The sequence below is a fragment of the Asparagus officinalis genome, chromosome 4 (genome assembly GCF_001876935.1).
Source record: "Asparagus officinalis chromosome 4, Aspof.V1, whole genome shotgun sequence".
NCBI classification, from domain to species: Eukaryota; Viridiplantae; Streptophyta; class Magnoliopsida; order Asparagales; family Asparagaceae; genus Asparagus; species Asparagus officinalis.
Window position 1 is genome coordinate 69,397,301 of NC_033797.1, and position 21,540 is coordinate 69,418,840.

General features: G+C 39.5%; 1 pseudogene; it reads left to right on the forward strand.

The window, feature by feature from the left end:
- LOC109837671 overlaps positions 1-702 on the forward strand; it is a 14,056-nt pseudogene extending 13,354 nt beyond the window's left edge.

Below are 21,540 nucleotides of genomic sequence, written 5' to 3' on the forward strand. Positions count from 1 at the left end.
GAAGCCGCTGGCCTACCCACAGCCGCCCTCACCGCTCTCCAATCACTTAAATCCGCTGGCGTCAAATTCGATACCACTCCCACTGACCTCCACAATGTCCTCATCACCGCTGCCTCCGGGGGTGTCGGTCTCTACGCTGTCCAGCTTGCCAAGCTTACCAACCTCCACGTGACCGCCACGTGTGGGGCCCGTAACATAGAACTCGTGAAAGCTCTCGGTGCGGATGAAGTTGTTGATTACAAAACCCCGGAGGGCTCAACCCTAAAGAGCCCTTCGGGGAAAAAGTACGATGCAGTGATACACTGTGCAACTGGAGTCTCTTGGTCTATATTTGAGCCTAACCTGAGTGCAAAAGGGAAGGTTATTGATATATCTCCAACTGTGAAAGCTATGTTCACTTCTGTTGTGCATAAGGTGATGTTTAGTAAGAAGAAGCTTGTGATATTAATGCTGATGCCTAAGGTTGAGGAGCTGAGATACGTGGTGGAGTTGATGAAAGAAGGGAAGCTGAAGACCATAGTGGACTCTAGGCATCCATTGGAGAGAGCTGAAGAGGCTTGGGCTAAGAGCATTGAGGGGCATGCTACTGGTAAGATTATTGTTGAAATGTGATTCTAAAAAGATTGTGTGAAATTATGAATAAGCATGTAAACTTATAATGTTTTTAAAAAAATTGTTTTATTAATTCTCTCTTTTAAGTCACTTTGATGCTCATGTACTATATGATGAATATTTTATTCTTTAGCTTTATTTTATACGAGTTTTATACCATCTATGTGTAATTTGACCATTTTTATCAGATAAAGATGCTGAATCTTCATTCTGGAGGTTTCGGGCTACATATTATTACTTCTAAGATAATGATTTTATCATTATTTTAACTTGCAGACCAATAATTAATCGTATCTTTATTACTTTTCAAACAAAAGGATAGGTTTTTTAGGCCTGTCCAAAAAGCCTGCCGGTCCGGCCCGGCCCGGCCCGGCTCGGAAATCCGGGCCTGGCCGGGTTCCGGGCCCGCGGTCCGGGCTGCCTCAGCGCAGCGCCCTGATCGGGGCCCCGGCCCTGGCCCGGAACAGGGCGACGCCGGGGCAACAATCTGGGCCGGGCAGCCCAGGCCCGGAGCCCGGCCCGGTGGCAACGGTCAACCATGGTGACCGTTGCCGAAATTAAGCCGGGCTGGCCGGCCCGGCCAGCCCGGCCGGCCACAACGGTCACTTTCGTGACCGTTGTGGCAAAGGCCGGCCCGGCCACAACGGTCACTTTCGTGACCGTTGTGGGCCAAAACAAGCCGGGCCGGGCATCTGTGACATATGTGGCCGGGCCGGGCCGGCCCGGTAACAACGGTCAGATTGGCCCTTTGACCGTTTTGCCCCCAAAAACGGTCAAAAAACGACTATTTTGTGAGGTTATTTTGGTCATTTACCTAGAGGGCTGGTTCTATAAATAGAGGGGGATTTTCATTTATTTTCTTCACACCAAAAACTCATCTCTTCTCTCTTATACTCTTATATTCTCTCTTATACTCTTATACTCTCTTATTTATACTTTCTAATTCAATCCCCAAATGGCTTCCGGATCTGATTATGAAGAGCAAAACATATCTCCCGATCCTGAATTGAGTCCTCCTACTATGAGTCCTCCTACTATGAGTCCTCCTACCGAAGTTAATCTCGAATCCGGTGGCGACGAATCTGCACCAAGAGCTCCTAAAAGGCCAAGATCCGATGTGTGGAATTTTTACGAGAAGATCGACGTTACCAAGGATGAACATGGTAGGATCCTTACCCAGAAGGCTAAGTGTGCGTTGTGCGACAAGATTTTTCAAGCTCATCATAAGAGCGGCACCAACCACCTCAAACGCCATTTAGATAAACACAACAAAGGCCAGCCTCCTCAAGGTGATATCCGAAAATCCATGATTTCTCAATCCTCCTCTTCTAGTAGTCTCGGTAGTTGGAACTATGACGCTGCCAGAGCCAGGAAATGCGTAATCAGGTTTATCATTCTTAAAAACCTTCCTTTTAAATTAGTAGAAGATGATGAATTTGAAGATATGTTTAGAGATGATTTTTATCCTGCATTTAAAAAATTTTCTCGTCAAACCTGCCAACGTGATATTTTAAAATATTATCAGGAGGAACAAGGAAAAATAATTTCTTATTTTAAAAATTTAAGTTGTAAATTTTCTTTAACTTCTGATATTTGGACATCTAGAGCACAAACTGGATATTTATGTATCACAGCATTGGACATCTAGAGCACAAACTGGATATTTATGTATCACAGCACACTGGATTGATAAAAATTGGCAAATATTTAAAAGAGTTGTTTTTTTTATTGCAATAGAAGAGTCACATACTGGTATTAATGTTGCAAATTTAATAATTGAAGAACTTATGAAATTAGAAATTTCAGAAAGAATATTTTCTCTTTCACTAGATAATGCAAGTAATAACAATGTAGCTGTTGATTTTATCAGATCAACTTTATCATTGCCATGTCATGGTGATCTTTTTCATATTAGGTGTATCTGTCATATTTTAAATTTAATTGTTCAAAGTGCATTTACTGAAATTAAACTCATGATAGAAAATGTTAGAACAGTTGCTTATATGCATAATGCTTCTGAACAAAGACTTAAAAGATGAAAACAATTTTGTAAAAGAAAAAATGTAAAGCCCAGACTAATTCCAAAAGATGTTGACCATAGGTGGAATTCTACCTATGCAAAGTTAAGTGTAGCAATAGAATATAAATACATTATAACTGATTTTATAAATTATTATGCTTCTAGTTCTAGTTCTGGTAGCACTTATGGAATAACTGAAGATGAATGGACAATTATATGTAATTTAAATAAAATGTTATAATTTTTTTATGATGCTATAATGTTATTATCTGGCTGTTATTATCCAACCATTACTTTAGCTATTTTACAAATTTTAAATATTCAAATTTTTTTTGGGAAATATCGTATGGATGATAATTTTGGACCTATGATTTTTCAAATGGAGAGCAAATTTAATAAGTACTTTAGGCCTATTCATCATATTTTTGGTTTGGGGGTTCTTATTGATCCATGCTTGAAGGATATTGGCCTTCGAAGTTTGTTACAATCCTTGTATGGTAATCAGATTATAGACTTAGATGATGGAACCACCCTTACTGCTATTACTCATCATTTAGCTATTAGAAATTATTTTCAAACCTTATATGATGAGTATGCAGCTAGACATAGTGTAGCTACACAACAGTCTAGAGCTTCGGTTTCTTCGAGCTCATCCCGAGGTAAAAGTGTAAGTTTTGATAGGTATGGAATGGTAGCTGAGTTAACTGGTGGATCTGGACTTGGATCGTCATCATTGGAGGTTTCTGAAATAGATGAATATTTATCTGCTTCTTTAGTTAAATGTCAAGGAAATGCTTTAGATATTTTACAATGGTGGAAAGTATATGGATCAGTTTCATATCCTATACTTTCCACCATGGTTCGTGACTTACTAACAGTGCAGGTTTCGACGGTAGCTTCGGAATCCGCCTTCAGCACAACAGGACGTTTGATCGACGACCACAGAACATGCTTAGATTCGTATACTGTACAAGCGGTGATGTGCTTACAAGATTGGTGGAGGTACGAGAAGCGAACGCAAGACATTGATCGGATGGCTGGAATTGAAGATAAATTTGAAGAATTGGGACTAGCAGATAGATATAAAAAATAAATAGTAATTACTTGATGATTTATTAATTATTAATAAAGAATTTATTTTTATTATTTTTTATTTATAATTTATGTCATTTTAAGTGATTAATAAAATTATTGTTTTTTATTAATTTTTCTTGTCTTTTTTTGTATAATTTAAAATTTAAATAAAATTAAAAAAATTTAATAAAAAAATAAAAAAAAATAAAAAAATAAAAAAATTCAGGCCAGCCCGGAACCCGGCCCGGGGTACCTGGGTCCGGGCTCCGGTTTTGCCCGGGCCGGGCCGACCCGGATGGACAGGCCTAGGTTTTTTTTCCTGTAATATAGATTTTTCCCAAAATTTTACCTTCTAATGAGAACATGAGGGGTTTTTTTTTCTTTTTTGTTTTGGGTTATCAAATAAGAATAAAGGTTTGAATTATTTTAAATTAGGTCAATAAAAGATACAAGAAAAGTTCAAGTCTTTGTATATAAGAATCGAATTTCCGTACACCCAACCATATTATAAATACTATATATTTTTTAGAAAAACCTATTTGAGTTCAAGATTTGCTTGGTTCTTTTTATTAATAAATCAAATTTTGTTCTGACTCTACCTAAGTTTCAAAATCCTAATTTATAATTCAAACTCTTTACAAAATTTGTTTTTAAGTCATTTGTTCTTAGTTCGTTTTGAACCAAATACTTTTAAATTAGTACTATGGAAATATAGTATTTTGGGCCAAATTATTTGTTTTCCAAATTTGACGCGAGCCATTGGCTTAATCTTCGTCTTTTCTACACGATTTGGTTGCCAGAGGCTTTTCCGGTTTGTTCGGTTTGGGCTTGTTTCGTCCTTTACGCGCATTCCGTCATTTTGTTGACTTGTACACTTCACTGATTTGTTTCATGCGTTTCGTTAACTTGGAGGTGGCCGGTGAGCGTGTTGGCCACTTGGAGCTGGCTATTTCGGTAGCTTGTTGCTATGTCGTTAACAGTTCGCCGATTTACGTCATGCGCTTATCAACATCGGATAATGACGTTCATCGTCTTCTCTCCGTCTCGAACTGTGTTCGGGGACGTATAGATAATTTTTAACGCCTACAGCGGTAGATCATAAAGGTAAGAAGAAGAGGACCACAGGGATTAGCCACAAGAATTGGGCTGATTACCTCTTCCAATATACTGATTATAAACGTCCATCTTGCTGTTGTACCCTTGTGATCAAGCAACGATAGAGAAGAGGATTGCTGAAAGTGGGGGGTCCAGAAACTGTCGAATATGATGAAGGAGAGTTTAAAGTAGGGACGACTCTTGCATCGTTCCACCACCAAGCCAAGTTTCTGATATCTGTCAAGGCTCTGTTTGCCGGATATTTGATATAGTGGCTGAAAAGATGTGTGGTTGCCACACACTCTTTTGAGGCGTTCCCTGTGGAGGTCATTTATCTTGCAGTCCGTTTTGTGTACGGACGATCATATGCGCTGGTGCTGACAATGGTGGCATGCATACAGAGTGGTCTCTGGACCTTGGCGACACAGTTTTGCAGAGTGTCGTTTACCGATGAGGAGGAAGGAGAAGAAGTTGTTAAAACTCCCAACCCTCGCATCAGCCTGCGATACACATATTTGATGGCATAGTTTGTACAACACTACGAGTGCTTGATGAGCGCGCCAGCGGCGCGTCAGGAAGGGCGGCTGGTCCCTTTCGTTCAGAGGTTGGAGAAGTCAACCTGGAAGTTCAGAGACATTGTTGATATGAGAAAGGTGTTGTCCTTTTTCAGCAATTATGACTTCTACCGGTGCTTTCTGCTCTTCGAGGAGGGAGGATATGGTGATTCTCTCCGGGACGTGTCAACTGGGAATAATTCCACCGCCTTATCCGTAGGCGGGTTTTGCTAGCTTGTGAACATTCGTCCGGGTTATCACATTCTATGGACGGGCTCTATGTGCTACATGGAGCCTTATCTCCCTAGTTGTTTTGCCCGCCAATTCGGGTACGACCAATTGTACGTGGGGAACATCAACCTCCAGCTGTATTATGAGGGAGGGTTGGTTGACGGAGCACGTGGGTGGTTTTGGACCCACGCGGGATGCACCAAAAAGCGGTTCGACTTGCCGCTCAGGGATCACGCTCTCCATCATACCCTCACATATTATACGTGGTATCGGAGCGCGAGCGCAGCTCCGGAGGGGTTCGATCTCCATGAATCTTGTCTGACAGTGCAAAGGTTTCGATCGAGATCCGTACCCCATGCACCGAGGCGATGAGGTCACCGTCAAGTTAAAGAGCCTGAAATTTCTCTTACTGAAGAGGCTACTCAAGAAGCTTAGGAATATTAGTTCTAGGGGGGGAGGGGGGATTTTTTCTCCCATCCCAATATGATCCCTCTCGGCCGGGACTTAGCGGAGAGCGAGAGGTAACCTCGGAGTTGGCTAGAGTTGAAGAGCGCCTGGAGCAGACCAGTGGCTCCATTGCTAAACGAATGCAGACTCCGGCCTTTGCTCACAACCTCCCAATTTTGCCGAAATGTCAACAGGAGGCAGACGTTGGGAATTCTGATGAAGAGGTGACTAAGAAGGCTCACCACGATGAGGTGGCGACAACTGGCGAAGTGGGGGAGGGTCATGCCATACCCGATCCTGAACCATGCTCGGGAATGACTCCTCCTATCGTCGCGATTCCCTTGACCGCTAAGGCCGAAAATGTTCCACCAATCATTCCGGGAGGTACAAATTCTTTTTATCCCTCTCTTAATCATAAAGTTGAATCCGATCATCTCATGTTTGTTCCGGCTTTACGCAGGGGCGATGGATGTTACTGCCGTAGATCTCGTTACAGTCGGGATGACTCCCAAGGCCGTCGACCAATGGACTAATATGCTGACATCCGTGCGGGAGGGGGTCACCACCTCACCTCATCCATGTGGTACTCTACAAGTCCCCCTATCAAGCCTCCAGTTCCTATTGAAGAGGCGCCGGTTCTAGAAGAGGAGGCGCCGATTCTAGGAGAGGCGCTAATTCATGGAGAGGAGGGGCCGCTTCTAGAAAAGGCTTCCCTTCAGGAAAAAGAGGCCTCGATTCGAGAAGAGGCTTCCCTTCAAGAAGAGGAGGCGTTAATTCACGAAGAGGCTTCCCCTCAAGAAGAGGAGGCGTCGATTCTAGAAGAGGCCTCCTTATAGGAAGAGGAGTCATTGATTTGAGAAGAGGCGTCCACTCAGGGAGAGGAGGCGCCGATTAAAGAAGAGGCACCCATTTAGGAAGAGGAGGCGCCGATTCAAGAAGAGGCGCCTACTCAGGGAGAGGGGGCCTCGCACCAAGGAGCAGCACTAACTAGAGGAGACACGGCGATTCAAGATGAGTAGGCCACTCAAGGAGAAGCGTCGACTCGGATGATCGTCGCAGCCGGCATTCAGGTTCAAGTTCATCCTGTCGAAGATGTTCCTCTTTCTCCTGCTTCCCGTTTCAACAAAAGAGTCGTGGAGCAGACAATCGAGAATTTTCAAACATGCCACCGCGATAGCTTTCAAATGGTTTTAGATGAAGGATGCTCTTTCGACCAATACAGGCTATACTTGCACATGTATCTGGATGAACTACGTGCTGACGGGTGCAGGTGCGACTTCTCCCTTCCAAAGGCGCTTGGAAGCAGCGGAAAGGAACATCCAAGAATTACTCGCCCTTTGTACCAAGGATATGGTTGCCCTAGCTGCTGAAAATGCTCGATCTATTATGAAGGAACATGAGCAATTATTAGATGAGACCATGGCTGAGGAGACCAGGCTATCGAAAGAGGTAGAGCGAGCTACTGCAGCAGACAAGGAGGTGGCCGAGGAGCACCGGAAGACCAGTGCCTTTTTGGCAGATGCGGCCCAATCCATATCAAATGAAAAGCACACCATCGTCGAACTGCAAGCCTTTTTGGTTGTTAAGGAGTCGGCTTATAAACGGGCGTTGAAAGAGCTGGAAGAGATCGAGAATCGGTGGCGGCTGATTACTGTCGACTTTGAGGAGAAAAGTCAAGCTCTGGAAGCGGTGAGAGATAAGCTCCACAACGCCGTCTCACTCACCGAGGAAGATATTCGTCGAAAAGTCCTCGTCACCATGGATAGGGAGCACAAGAGAGCGATTCGAGATGCTGAGTCGCGACTGAAGAGGTTTTGACCTGGCTCAGATGTATCTTTTTAAACTTTGTTTGAACGTTTTGTTATAACTTCATTCAAATGTGTTGTCAAAACTCTTCTGATGAATGAAATTATGCTTTCGTTGTTCGCTTGTTGCTTTCAACATTTTGTGTGCATAGATTTTTAGCAAACCCTCAGCTATCAACGGATTTAATTTGTCTTTACCGATTGAACCGGGCTAGCCATACTATTCCCCTCTGTATGATGAGTTGTCAGAAAGTTTTTTAGGCTTAATGCTAAAATTTCTTTCCTACCCTTAGCCGTTCGAGGCGTCGGGTTGGGTTAATTATAACTGTTAAGTCGTAATTAGGTTGGGCCGTGTCGTTAAGTGTAACAACTTAACCTGAAATGACCGATCACTTGCGTGAGCGACCGGGAGAGGGTCCGAATAATGACTCATCGCTTGGTAGGTCGCCATTCGAGAATCAATAAGGCACATCGCTTAGTAGGCCGTTATCGACGAACCATATCATTTGCGGGAATGACAGTGTTGGGATAATCAAATCGTTCAGGGACGTAGGAGTGTGACGATTGATTGATATAGTAGCGCATCGCATGGTAGGTTACTACCGATCGATTGTTCTAAAAAAAATAAGGACGCACATAATAGGTCAAATCGTTCAGGGACGTACGAGTGTGACGACTGATCAAACAACGTCATTTGCAGGAATGACGAAGTTGACTATCAGAGGTAATCGTTAACATAATAGTTTTGTGGACCCACCATCCTATTGGAGAGGATTGGCGAGAGATTTTTTTAGAGGTTTAGTGTTAACATGACGGGATTGTTGCGATCGGAGCAACTTTGAGAACCTACCATCCTATTGAAGAGGAATTATAAGTTGATTAGATTATCGCTATTGGAGTGACTTTGAGGACCTACCATCCTATTGAAGAGGATTGGTAAGTTGATTGGATTATCACGATTGGAGCGACTTTAAGGACCTATCATCCTATTGAAAAAGATTGATAAGTTAATTGTCAGAGGTGACTGTTAACGTGACAATAGGAGTTTGTTACGATTTTGAGTAAATTTATGAACTTACCCTCCTATTGAGGATGATTGATAAGTTGATTTGTCAGAGGTGACTATTAACGTGACAGTGGGAGTTTGTTGCGATTTTGAGTAACTTTATGGACTTACCATCCTATTGAGGAGCACTGGTAAGTTGATTTGTCAAATGTGACTGTTAACGTGATAGTAGGAGTGGGCCTGTCGTCCTGTTAGAGAGGATCGACAGGGGAAATTTGGAGGGGACTATCAGAGGTGATTGTTAACATGATAGTTTTGGGGACCCGCTATCCTATAGGAGAGGATTGACGAGGGACTTTGTCTTTGACCCTAACTATCTAGAGGTTTGACCAAGTTGAGGTTTGAGATGATCCTAACTATTTAAAGCTTTGATCGTTTAATTTGGTGGACCTCTCATTCGTGGAATGAGTCGAGAGGAGATTTTGGTTTTGGTCCTAACTATAGAAAGGTTTGACCGAAGTGGAAGCGTAGGGAGCAGTTTAACCTCGTATACCAGTCGGAGGTAAGGAACAGTTTAGTCTTGTGCACCAGTTGGAGGGTAGGAGAAGTTTAGCCTCGTGCACCTGTTGGAGGATAGGAGCAGTTTAGCCTCGTGCACCAGTTGGAGGAAAGGAGCAGTTTATACTCATATACTTATCGGAGTAAATGAAGAAGCAGTTTATACTCGTATACTTGTCGGAGTAAATAAATAATATACTCGTATACTTTTCAGAGTGAATGAAGGAGCAGTTTATACTCGTATACTTGTTGGAGTGAATGAAGGAGCAGTTTATACTCGTATACTTGTCGGAGTGAATGAAGGAGCAGTTTATACTCGTATACTTGTCAGAGTAAAGGAACGGTTTATACTCGTATACTTATCGGAGTGAATGAAGAAGCAGTTTATACTCGTATACTTGTCGGAGTAAATAAATAATATACTCGTATACTTTTCAGAGTGAATGAAGGAGCAGTTTATACTCGTATACTTGTTGGAGTGAATGAAGGAGCAGTTTATACTCGTATACTTGTCGGAGTGAATGAAGGAGCAGTTTATACTCGTATACTTGTCAGAGTAAAGGAAAGATTGAAGGAAGGCTATAGATAATACTTCTTCAAGAATTTGTCATTGATAGGCATCAGTATCTTATCGCCATTCGGTTTGACGAGGCGGTAAGCTCCATTCGAATAGACCATCTCTATCACGAATGGTCCTTCCCATTTGGGTTGGAACTTTATTTTTTTCTTAGAATTGAGTATCATTGGTCGTCTAACAATGAGGACTAACTCTCCTTCCTTAAAAGATCCGTGCTTAACTTTCTTATCGAAAGCCTTGGATATTCGGGCCTGATAGAACTCAATGTGTTATTGAGCTTCGAGCCGCTTCTCATCTAACGCCTCTAATTCTGCGAGACGTTGTCGATGACTTTCTTCAGTCATCATCCCCGTTGCGAGTGTGATGCGTAGGGACGGAATTTGAATCTCTAGCGGTAGCACGGCTTCGCAACTGTATAATAGTGAATAAGGTATGGTACCGGTCGGTGTATGAACCGTGGTACGATACACCCACAAACTTTCACCGAGCTTTTCATTCCAGTCGTGCTTGCTATTGGATATCAGCTTGGCCAAGATCTTAACGATCGTCTTGTTGAAAGCTTCGGCTAGTCCGTTTGCTGATGGATTGTAAGCCATGGACGCGAGGTTCTGTATTCTGAACTTGTCACAGAACCGAGTGAATGCATGACTAACAAATTATGATCCGTTATCATGAATGATACATCTTGGAATGCCGTATCGGTAGACGATGTGATGTTTGATAAACTTGATCACCTCACTAGTTTTGACTTCTCTTAAGGGAACGACTTCGGCCCACTTAGTGAAGTACTCGGTTATCGCAAGGATGAACCAATGACCTTTGGCTGATGGTGGAGATATCGGTCCGATGACATCCATCCCCCATGTCTCAAACGACCACGAAGTCGCTGTCGGATGTAGGTCTTCGGGTGGTTTGTGAATGTAGTTGGCGTGGATTTGACATCTATGGAAACGTTTGGCATAAGCAACAACATCGTTGATCATTCTGGGCTAATAGTAGCTCATCCTTCGCAATCGATCCCAGAGCTTAGGTCCGGATTGGTGAGCGTCGTAGGTACCATCATGGGCTTCCCGCAGGGACTGTGCTTCAGTCATTGAGAGACACCGAAGTAACATGCTGTCATAGAACTTATGATACAACGCCTTTGTTGTCGAATCATAGTAGAATCTCGGAGCACATCTGCGAACAGAATCTCGCTCCTTTACGTCTTCTGGTAGTATGCCGTATAAGACGTAGTCGATGATTAGGAAACGTTAATCTATTGGCTCAACACACTCCGGTCGGAAGAGTTGTCGGCTTGCGACGGTGACGCATTGACTTGTTCCCAACGGTTGAGCTAGGTTAACTGCCAATGACGCTAGGGCATCCGCGTACATGTTCTTAGAATGAAGCACATGCTCAATGCGAAAGCTTTCGAATGATTCAGCTAGTTTGACCGCCGCTTCATGACATGGGATTAAGTCATCGTTTCTGACTTCGTATTCCCCTGTCATCTGTCTGACGATGATCTGAGAGTCACTGTAAGCTTCGAGGTAGTTCGCCCCCAATTCCTTGGTGAAGTCGAGTTCGATAAGTAGCACGTTGTACTCAGCCACGTTGTTAGTACATGACTCAGTTAAAGAGAAAGCTAAAATACGTGGTGTTGCGGATAAACCAAGACCACCCACACTCCCGTGACGATAGACCTGTTGGCCTTCTTATTTTGATGATAATTTACAAATAATTTACATCTAATATTGTTGTGTTTTATATTTATTCTAGGCAAACAATATGTTGGAGGATGGATGGAATAGAGCTTCACGATCATATCCAATGAAGGTTGGCGGAATAGTGGAGTGAAGCTTATGCAATTCAAGTTCAAGATCCAAGTTCAGCTTCATCCGCATAGTGTACCAAGTCAAGCTTATTAAAGATCAAGATCGGCTTGGGTAATCTAGTTTAGGTTTTATATTATGTGTGTTAGATACTCTAAGCTCAATATCATATACACACACATTTTATTGGTTTCCTTGTATATATATGTAGTTATATATATATACAACACAAGTTTTGGTTTTTATGTTTATAAATATGAAATTACATATTTCATATTTATTATTGTGATTTGGTTTAACTACTTAGATATGAAACAAATATATTTTCATATACATACTCATATGTTTCATTTTCTATTATATTTGTAAAAATATTGTATTCTTAGTTTTTGGACTTAACAATAATCATATACATATTTTATTAAGTCTACATAATCATTGTGCAAAGTTTCAAAACATGGTTTAGACAAAATGTCAAAATTCACATGTTTACATTTTCATGTTTTGGTCTATTTTGTAAAATGATGATATTTTTCACTTGGGAAGTCCTTTTTGGAAACCAATCATTGTTGCATGTTTATTATCATGTCTACAATCATTCCCTAAAGTTTTACATTTTTTAGAATTTATTTGATATTTTTAAACATGGTTTTAAAATCAGAAAACAGCTTTCAAAACCTGTTTTTTAGTCTGTGTCAGTTCGCGGTCGACCGCCATGATCGACCGCCATGTACCCTATTATACCTCAGTTTTCATAGCAATCCAAGAGGTTTAACAAAGTTTTAATCAAGGGTTTAAGTTTGTTTAAAGTGTGTTTATAAGCTTTTAAGCATTTGAGTGTTTCGGTTTTGTGAATCAATTCCACAAGAGCTTGAGGAGATCATCTATTGAAGTTTGAGCTTCTAACTATTCTCCCTCCATCTCTTGATCTATTGAGAAGATTTCTAAACTCTTATCTAGCTTTATATTTGCATAGTTATTTGATTATCTTTCTTTAAAGCTAGTTTTTATATTGAGTTTAGATTTGATTTTATTTATTCTCATTGTTACACACACCCACATGAGCTTATCGTATTTTCATACATAGTATATTTGGGTTGGTGAGAGTTGTAACAATTGAGTGTGAGCTTTCATTGTGTTCTCATCCATAGTAGAGAACAAACATTTATTGTATTGAGCCTAATTGTGAGGATACACTTTGTAATACACTTGTACACCGAGAGAAGTATGTGGCAAGAGTCGGGGATCGTCCCAAGAGGAGTGGCGTCGGTTGACGAACCTAGGGAGAGGTTGTATCCGAGCACTTGAGGGAGACACATCCAGTTCAACACTTGAGAGGGTGTAAAGTGGGATTACAAGAGTGTGTTAGTTGTAGAGTTTTCGGTAAACATAAAAACCGTATTGTGTGGTGTAAACGTTATTCGGGTGAACGTAGAAAACCCGGTTGTGATAGTAGATTTCTCCCCGGGAGTGGGGAGCGGAGACGTAGGACGGAAGGTCCGAACTCCGTGATCATTTGATTGTGTTTGAGTGTGCTTTGGCGTTCATTTATATTTGTGCTCATTGCTTATATCGCATTTGTCTCATTATCTAGCTTGTCCACTCATTGTTTACGTTTCTTTATGTTACCCTTGTGTTTATATATCCCTACATATATTTCATCATATACCTCTTTGTTAAGGATATATCTCTTTGATCATATTGCATATTCTTGCTCATATCATATTGTATATCTATCTTGCAAGAATAACTTGTTAATTAATTTTAATTGGTATAAAATCGGATTAGATTAGCATAAGACCCTAATCACCCCCCTCCAGGGTCTAACAATTGGTATCAGAGCTTGGTGCTATTTGATTTAAGGTCTAATCGTCTTGAGTTAAAGATCCAAGTTATCTTTTTGTGCTAATCTTGTTTTGATTGTATTTGTATCTTGCTTGCATATTTTTACAAATTATGGATATGAATGATGCATCTTGTTTAGGCTATGATTCTAGTATTGCTCCTAAATTCAATGTTTTTCCCTATGCTCAATGGTATTTTAGATTCAAATTATTTGTTCAATCTAAAAACATCGATTTATGGGAAGTCATTGATTGTGCTTATATTGTACCCACGTTGGAGAAATCCAAGTGGAGCAAACATGATAAAAAGATGTTTATTATGAACAAGCTTATGTTAGAATTTTTATTAAATGCATTTAATTCATTATTGTCTAACAAGCTTGATTCTTTTGACAGCGCTTATACATTGTGGAAATTCATAGAAGCGCATCAAGGGGACTTGGAGGCGATCCAACAAGCTTTGGAGGATCCCACTTCAAGTTCAAAAGGAGCATCATGCACACGGCCACTAGGCGATAGCCCTAGTGAGGTTTGCAAGTTCGAATCTATTAATGATTTACCTAATGATGAACTTGCTTGTGCTAGTGAAAAATTATTGCTTGCCTTTACCAAATTGCAAAATGATTTTATTGATTTAAAAAGAAAGCATGAAGATTTAAAATCCGATCATGAGAAGTTAGCTTCCAAATTTGATATCATTTCTCAAGAAAGTATTGCTCTTCAAGAAAACAATGATATGTTAAATTTGGAAAATAAAAATTTGAATTTGGATATTGCTAACTTGACTCATGACAAAAATAATGCCATGTTAGAAGTAGAGAACATACAAAATGATACTACTTCTTTTATAAATGACTATTTATGTTCTACTTCTAATAAAAATGCATATGTGCCTAAAAATGAAGATAATCTTATGAATAAATACATTTCATCTTTAGATTCAATTTTGAAAACATGTATTAATAATCATAAGAGGCTTATGGATATGTATGCCAAGTCTAAGTCATCATCTACTCATTATGCACACATATATAGCAAAATTTACAAATGCTCTATTTGCGGCCGAAAAGGTCATCTAGCTAAATTTTGCTATGATGCAAAAAAAATCTAAAAATGCTAATACCAATGCTTCTTGTGCATCTCATAAACCTTCTTCATCACATACACATACTCATCATGTTCATCATAAGCATGCTCATGTGTTTAAATGTGATATTTGTGGTCGTTTTGATCATTTGGCCAAATATTGTTTTGATTTGCAAAATAAATCTTATTTGCCAAATGTTTCTAGTAGACCACATGTTTATAAATGTAATGTTTGTGGTAGATTTGGCCACTTAGGAAAGTTTTATTTTGATAATGTTTCACATTTGTAAAAAGCTTCAAATGTTCCACGTGCACCTTTTAATGGTCAACATAAGTAAATGCTTCCTTTTCATTATACATATTGCAATCGGAAGGGTCATTTGAGTGATTATTGCTATGACCGATCCCGTGCACCACATATGCCCAAGAGGGTTCATAACCTTAGGGCTTTGAGCTTAAATGATAGGGGTCATGTCCCTAACCAATCCGCCACCAAGAATGCTTGGGTGCCAAAATAATTTTTCTTAAACCAAAAATTTTAGTGTTGTTATTTTTTTTTTGTTTTAAAAAATTATACTTTAAACTTTTGGACATGAAAACAATTTTTTTATTGATCAAATTCTTTTGTTTTCATGATTATTGGTTTTGTTTTGATGAGAGGTTTGTACTTATATAACCCTCCGGATTTATTGGGTGTTTATTCCCAAATCTTGTTTACCGGGTGCTAAAATGTTTATATGGGTTGATACTAGCTCAAGAGCTAGATATAGTTGCCTCTCTTGATTTTCGAATAACTTAAATCTTGATTTATGATTTCATTAATTAATTTGTTTTTATTTGAAAACTTTTTGCACGATTCTCATGTTCCTCTTCTTTTGATTTCATAAATCTATTCATTTATATGGTTTTTATATTTTTTTGTGATAATGAGACACTTCTTTCATATTAACATATTTATGTGTTCTCATTATCTTTTTTTGTATGTGAGTTATGTTTAGCATGTTTTTAATCTATGCTTTCTCACATATGTATGCCTTAGCATTCATTTCATACTTTCATGAGTCATTTTGATAGGGGGAGCAATCCCTATATATATATTTTTTGTGTTATACTCACCCATGCATATTGATAGGGGGAGCTTTCGCTCTCTTCATTCTTTTGTCCCCCTTTTTGATGTTGTCAAAGGGGGAGAAATATTATGAGTATATTCCTTCTTGTTTATATGCATGATATATTATACTTTGTATATTCATTTCCTTTTCATTTCCTTTCATGCATATATCTTTTTTGTAAATTGTTTGTCATCATCAAAAAGGGGGAGATTGTTACAAACAATTTACATCTAATATTATTTGTCTAGTGTTTGTGTTTTATATTTATTCTAGGCAAACAATATGTTGGAGGATGGATGGAATAGAGCTTCACGATCATATCCAATGGAGGTTGGCGGAATAGTGGAGTGAAGCTTATGCAATTCAAGTTCAAGATCCAAGTTCAGCTTCATCTGCATAGTGTACCAAATCAAGCTTATTGAAGATCAAGATCGGCTTGGGTAATCTAGTTTAGGTTTTATATTATGTGTGTTAGATACTCTAAGCTCAATATCATATACACACACATTTTATTGGTTTCCTTGTATATATATGTAGTCATATATATATACAACACAAGTTTTGGTTTTTATGTTTATAAATATGAAATTACATATTTCATATTTATTATTGTGATTTGGTTTAGCTACTTAGATATGAAACAAATATATTTTCATATACATACTCATATGTTTCATTTTCTATTGTATTTGTAAAAATATTGTATTCTTAGTTTTTGGACTTAACAATAATCATATACATATTTTATTAAGTCTATATAATCATTGTGCAAAGTTTCAAAACATGGTTTAGCCAAAATATCAAAATTCACATGTTTACATTTTCATGTTTTGGCCTATTTTGTAAAATGATGATATTTTTCACTTGGGAAGTCCTTTTTGGAAACCAATCATTGTAGTATGTTTATTATCATGTGTATAATCATTCCCCAAAGTTTTACATTTTTTGGAATTTATTTGATATTTTTAAACAGGGTTTCAAAATCAGAAAAACAACTTTCAAAACCTGTTTTTTAGTCTGTGTCAGTTCGCGGTCGCCCGCCATGATCGACCGCCATGTGGTTTTTTGGTCTTTTCTTGGTTTTCTCTTGGCTTTGGGGTTTCATATAAATACCCCCTTATACCTTAGTTCTTAAAGCAATCCAAGAAGTTTTTAAACAAGAGATTAACAAGGGTTTAAGTTTGTTTAAAGTGTGTTTATAAGCTTTTAAGCATTTGAGTGTTTCGGTTTTGTGAATCAATTCCACAAGAGCTTGAGGAGATCATCTATTGAAGTTTGAGCTTCCAACTATTCTCCCTCTACCTCTTGATCTATTGAGAAGTTTTCTAAACTCTTATCTAGCTTTACATTTGCTTAGTTATTTGATTATCTTTCTTTAAAGCTAGTTTTTATATTGAGTTTAGATTTGATTTTATTTACTCTCATTGTTACACACACCCACATGAGCTTATCGTATTTTCATACATAGTATATTTGGGTTGGTGAGAGTTGTAACAATTGAGTGTGAGCTTTCATTGTGTTCTCATCCATAGTAGAGAACAAACATTTATTGTATTGAGCCTAATTGTGAGGATACACTTTGTAATACACTTGTACACCGAGAGAAGTGTGTGGCGAGAGTCGGGGATCGTCCCAAGAGGAGTGACGTCGGTTGACGAACCTAGGGAGAGGTTGTATCCGAGCACTTGAGGGAGACACGTCCAGTTCAACACTTGAGAGGGTGTAGAGTGGGATTACAAGAGTGTGTTAGTTGTAGAGTTTTCGGTAAACTAGAAAACCATATTGTGTGGTGTAAACGTTATTCGGGTGAACGTAGAAAACCCGGTTGTGATAGTGGATTTCTCCTTGGGAGTGGGGAGCGGAGACGTAGGACGGAAGGTCCGAACTCCGTGATCATTTGATTGTGTTTGAGTGTGCTTTGGCGTTCATTTATATTTGTGCTCATTGCTCATATCGCCTTTGTCTCATTATCTAGCTTTTCCACTCATTGTTTACGTTTGTTTATGTTACCCTTGTGTTTATATATCCCTGCTTATATTTCATCATATACCTCTTTGCTAGGATATATCTCTTTGATCATATTGTATATTCTTGCTCATATCATATTGTATATCTATCTTGCAAGAATAATTTATTAATTAATTTTAATTGGTATAAAATCGGATTAGATTAGCATAAGACCCTAATCACCCCCCTCTAGGGTCTAACAAGACCCACTTGTACCTACGCGAGATGCTCCGTCGAAGTACAATCGAAACCTCGTCTTGTTCTTTGACGAGATCCCAATGCATATTCCCCAGGATGGAAGCATATTGGAAGTATGACAGAGGGAACATCCTCTCCATATTGGGCAAGAAGAGATTGTAGTCCCCAACTTTCCTCAGCCACTTGTAGTCCTCGTCATACATAAGCCTAGTCTCAATTTCAATGGGATCTCCGAATAAAAAGGCCATCTTGTTGAATTTCTTACGGTCTATGGTCTCTAATTTAATATCCGTGACCAGAGCCCTAAGAGTTATCGAAATTTCTTGAGTAACGGTTTTCGCGCGCTCTTGGTCTTGATCCTGGAAAACAAGAAGTTCTCGACGAAGACTGAGCTTCACATTATGGTCTACGCCACCTTCATGACCAAAGTGGCAATGGAATGAGAGGGGCTCGCCGGAGTAACACACTGCATACAAAAGGATAACAGTCAGTGCTTAAAACAACAGAGGAGCTAAGAGAAGTCTAAAAGACTTAGTTCAAAACGCGAGGGTCAACGCCGCATTTCAAGTTCAAAATGTGAGGGTCAACCCCGCGTTTCAAGTTCTAAACGTGAGGGTCAATCCCGCGTTTCAAGTTCTAAACACGAATGTCAACCCCGCATTTCAAATTTGAAACGCAGAGGTCCACCCTCGCGTTCCAATAATAAAACGCGGGTCTTGCTCATCGTTTAAAGTTCAAAACTTGTTAAAACAAGTTCAATAGTCCAACACTTACCACTAATGAGGGGAACTTGTGGTGGCGGTGCGGCCACCTGGACAGTAGCATTGTCGGCAGTCGAGGAGGCCAGTGTGCTTGAAGCCGTGGCGGCGGTTTTCTTAGAATGGGACTTCGAAGCAATCTTCTTGGGTGCTATCTAATCGACGGTGAATAGTGAAAATCGCCGAAGATTTAAACAAAAATTTTTGTTAAGAAAATTTGAGAAAAACCAAAGAGTCGGTGGACTCTTGATTTGACCTTTGGTGGTTTATTTATAGATAGTTGGAGCTGTCAAATTCGTACGGGGTTTTAGGCAAAAATCCCACACAAACGCGATCTCCGCGTTCACACCAAGTCGACTCAACTTCTGAACGCGAGGCTCGCCTCCATGTTTCAACTTCTAAACGCGAGGCTCACCTCTGCATTTCAACTTCTAAACGCGAGGCTCACCTTCGCGTTTCAACTTCTGAACACGAAGCTCACCTCCGCGTTTTAACTTATAAACGCGAGGCTCACCTCCGTGTTTCAAAGAAACAAACGCAAGGCCCACTCCTACATTTCAGAAGCAGAGCTACGTTCTACAGATCTTGCGTGATAAGTTTTTGCAACCAAGTTCACGATGACCTCGAAGCAGATGTAGTGAACAAATACTTTGTGATGAGGAATCAACAGTTCCAAGACTAAACAAAATCGAGATCCAAAGTATTTCGAAAATCCGTTCCAGTCAACTACGAACTTTCAAAAACTTTGAAGGATGTTCTGTAGGCTGTCTAAAAATCACTGCATATAGCTAATCCTCACAAAACACAAATGATGGAGGTTACGACCTGACGACTTTCATATCAATCAATGAGAGTTACAATTTGACGATTCTCATAACAACTGATGATGGAAGTTACAATCTGACAACTTTCGCAACAACAAATGAGAGTTACGAACTGACAACTCTCACATCTCAAAGAGCTAAAGGCCAGGATTACAATATGACAATCCTTGCAACACTCTAACAGAAGAGATTACAAGTTGATGATCTGTTCAAAGCAAAACGCGGAGCTCATCAGCGCGTTCCAAGTTCAAAACGCAGAGCTCATCACCATGTTCCAAGCCCAAAATGCGGAGCTCATCACCGCGTTCCAAGCTCAAAACGCGGAGCTCATCACCTCGTTCAAAGCTCAAAACGCGGAGTTCACCATCGCGTTCCCGGTTCAAAACGCAGAGCTCACTGCCTCGTTTTTAGTTTGAAATGTGAGGGTCATTTCTAGAACACGAATCTCGCGTTTGACTCATTTAAACACATTTTAAATGGTTCCAAAACTGCTTTCCACGAATTAAGGGCATTAAACCCTCATTAAGGAGCAATTTAAGAGATCGGTTACACCCCTTAAACCCCTATAAATTGCTGAAAAGTCAGCTTGAAAGGGGGGTTTGGCTAAAAAAAAGAAGAGGAGGAAGAAAATGGCTTTTGGATTGGATTTTTGGAGCATTATTAAGAGTTTTTCTTGGAGCTTGTGCCTTGGCTTGTGAACCATTTCTGTTAAATTGAAAATGATTAATTTCCTTTCTGAAATCAACTTTTTTACAGGTTTTAAACTCGTTCAGAGTTCTTAACTAGTTAAGAGTTTTAAACTTGCCTCGTAAGTTCATCCCGAAGTCAAGTCAAAAGGAATAGACCGCATTCCATTCACGAAGTGAAGTGCTCAGATCGTCAACGGGATACAAGAATCAATCTCTCATCGCCACCAAGAAGAATCCAATATTAAACAAAGGGAAGGATCTCCGTCGATTCATTCTCTCTTTTGTAAATCGGGAAACCGATTAGAGAAAATTGTAATTTCTTTTTCTAAGTCAGTTAGAGAGAAGTTACATCGAGAGATTGTATTTATTCTTTTCTTAAGTCTGTTTGGAGAATTAATAACATTTCCTCTTAACATTCTTGCAAATTTTCCGACAAACATCAAGCAATAGAATTACTTGTGGTTGTAGGTAGTTTTTGCTTAAGATGGCTCTCTTTTTGATGATTTTGTGTTTTACTGGATATGTGTGGATCACTGAGATGCGAAATTTAGCAAATGAAAATGATGTTAAAAAAGTAGAGGAATGGGTGTTTGAATGAATGGGCAATGTATGAAATGTGGTTTGTCTTGTCTAATTATGCTAATTATCAAACGTCTGCATGCCAGAGTATTTGGTGCAAATTTTGCCTTGGAAATTATTTAATTAACCTATAATCTTTTTCTCAAAAACCATGAACATACCAAGTATAAGCTGCTTGACCTTGAAATTATTCACTTTGACGTTATGGGGGCTGTGTTTCCGATTATGTTGATCGCACGAATTTTTTTGTTGTCTATTTGTATTCGTCAAAGCGATGTGCATTTTACGTGAGAAAGTAAGCCAATAAAAAGACAATATAACAGTTCAGTAAGCCAATAAAAAGACAATATAATGGTTCAGTTACAATGAATGAAGTTTGCTGGACCCAAAAAACATTTTGACCTTTTCATGTCAAGCAAGGGAAGAAACAAGTGATAATTCACAAAAAAAAAGTTTATTATCATAGGTCTTTTAATCCTTGAAGTTGGAGAACATTTACATGCCCACACAAGAATGATATGGTATACAAAAACAACAAATTTTAAATAAGTACGCAGAAAAGAAAAACAACAATATAGAGGGAGTAGGGTCAGGTATATGTTCGATATGTTGCACGCCTATGCGGAAGCGTGTCCGCACATCGAACGAAT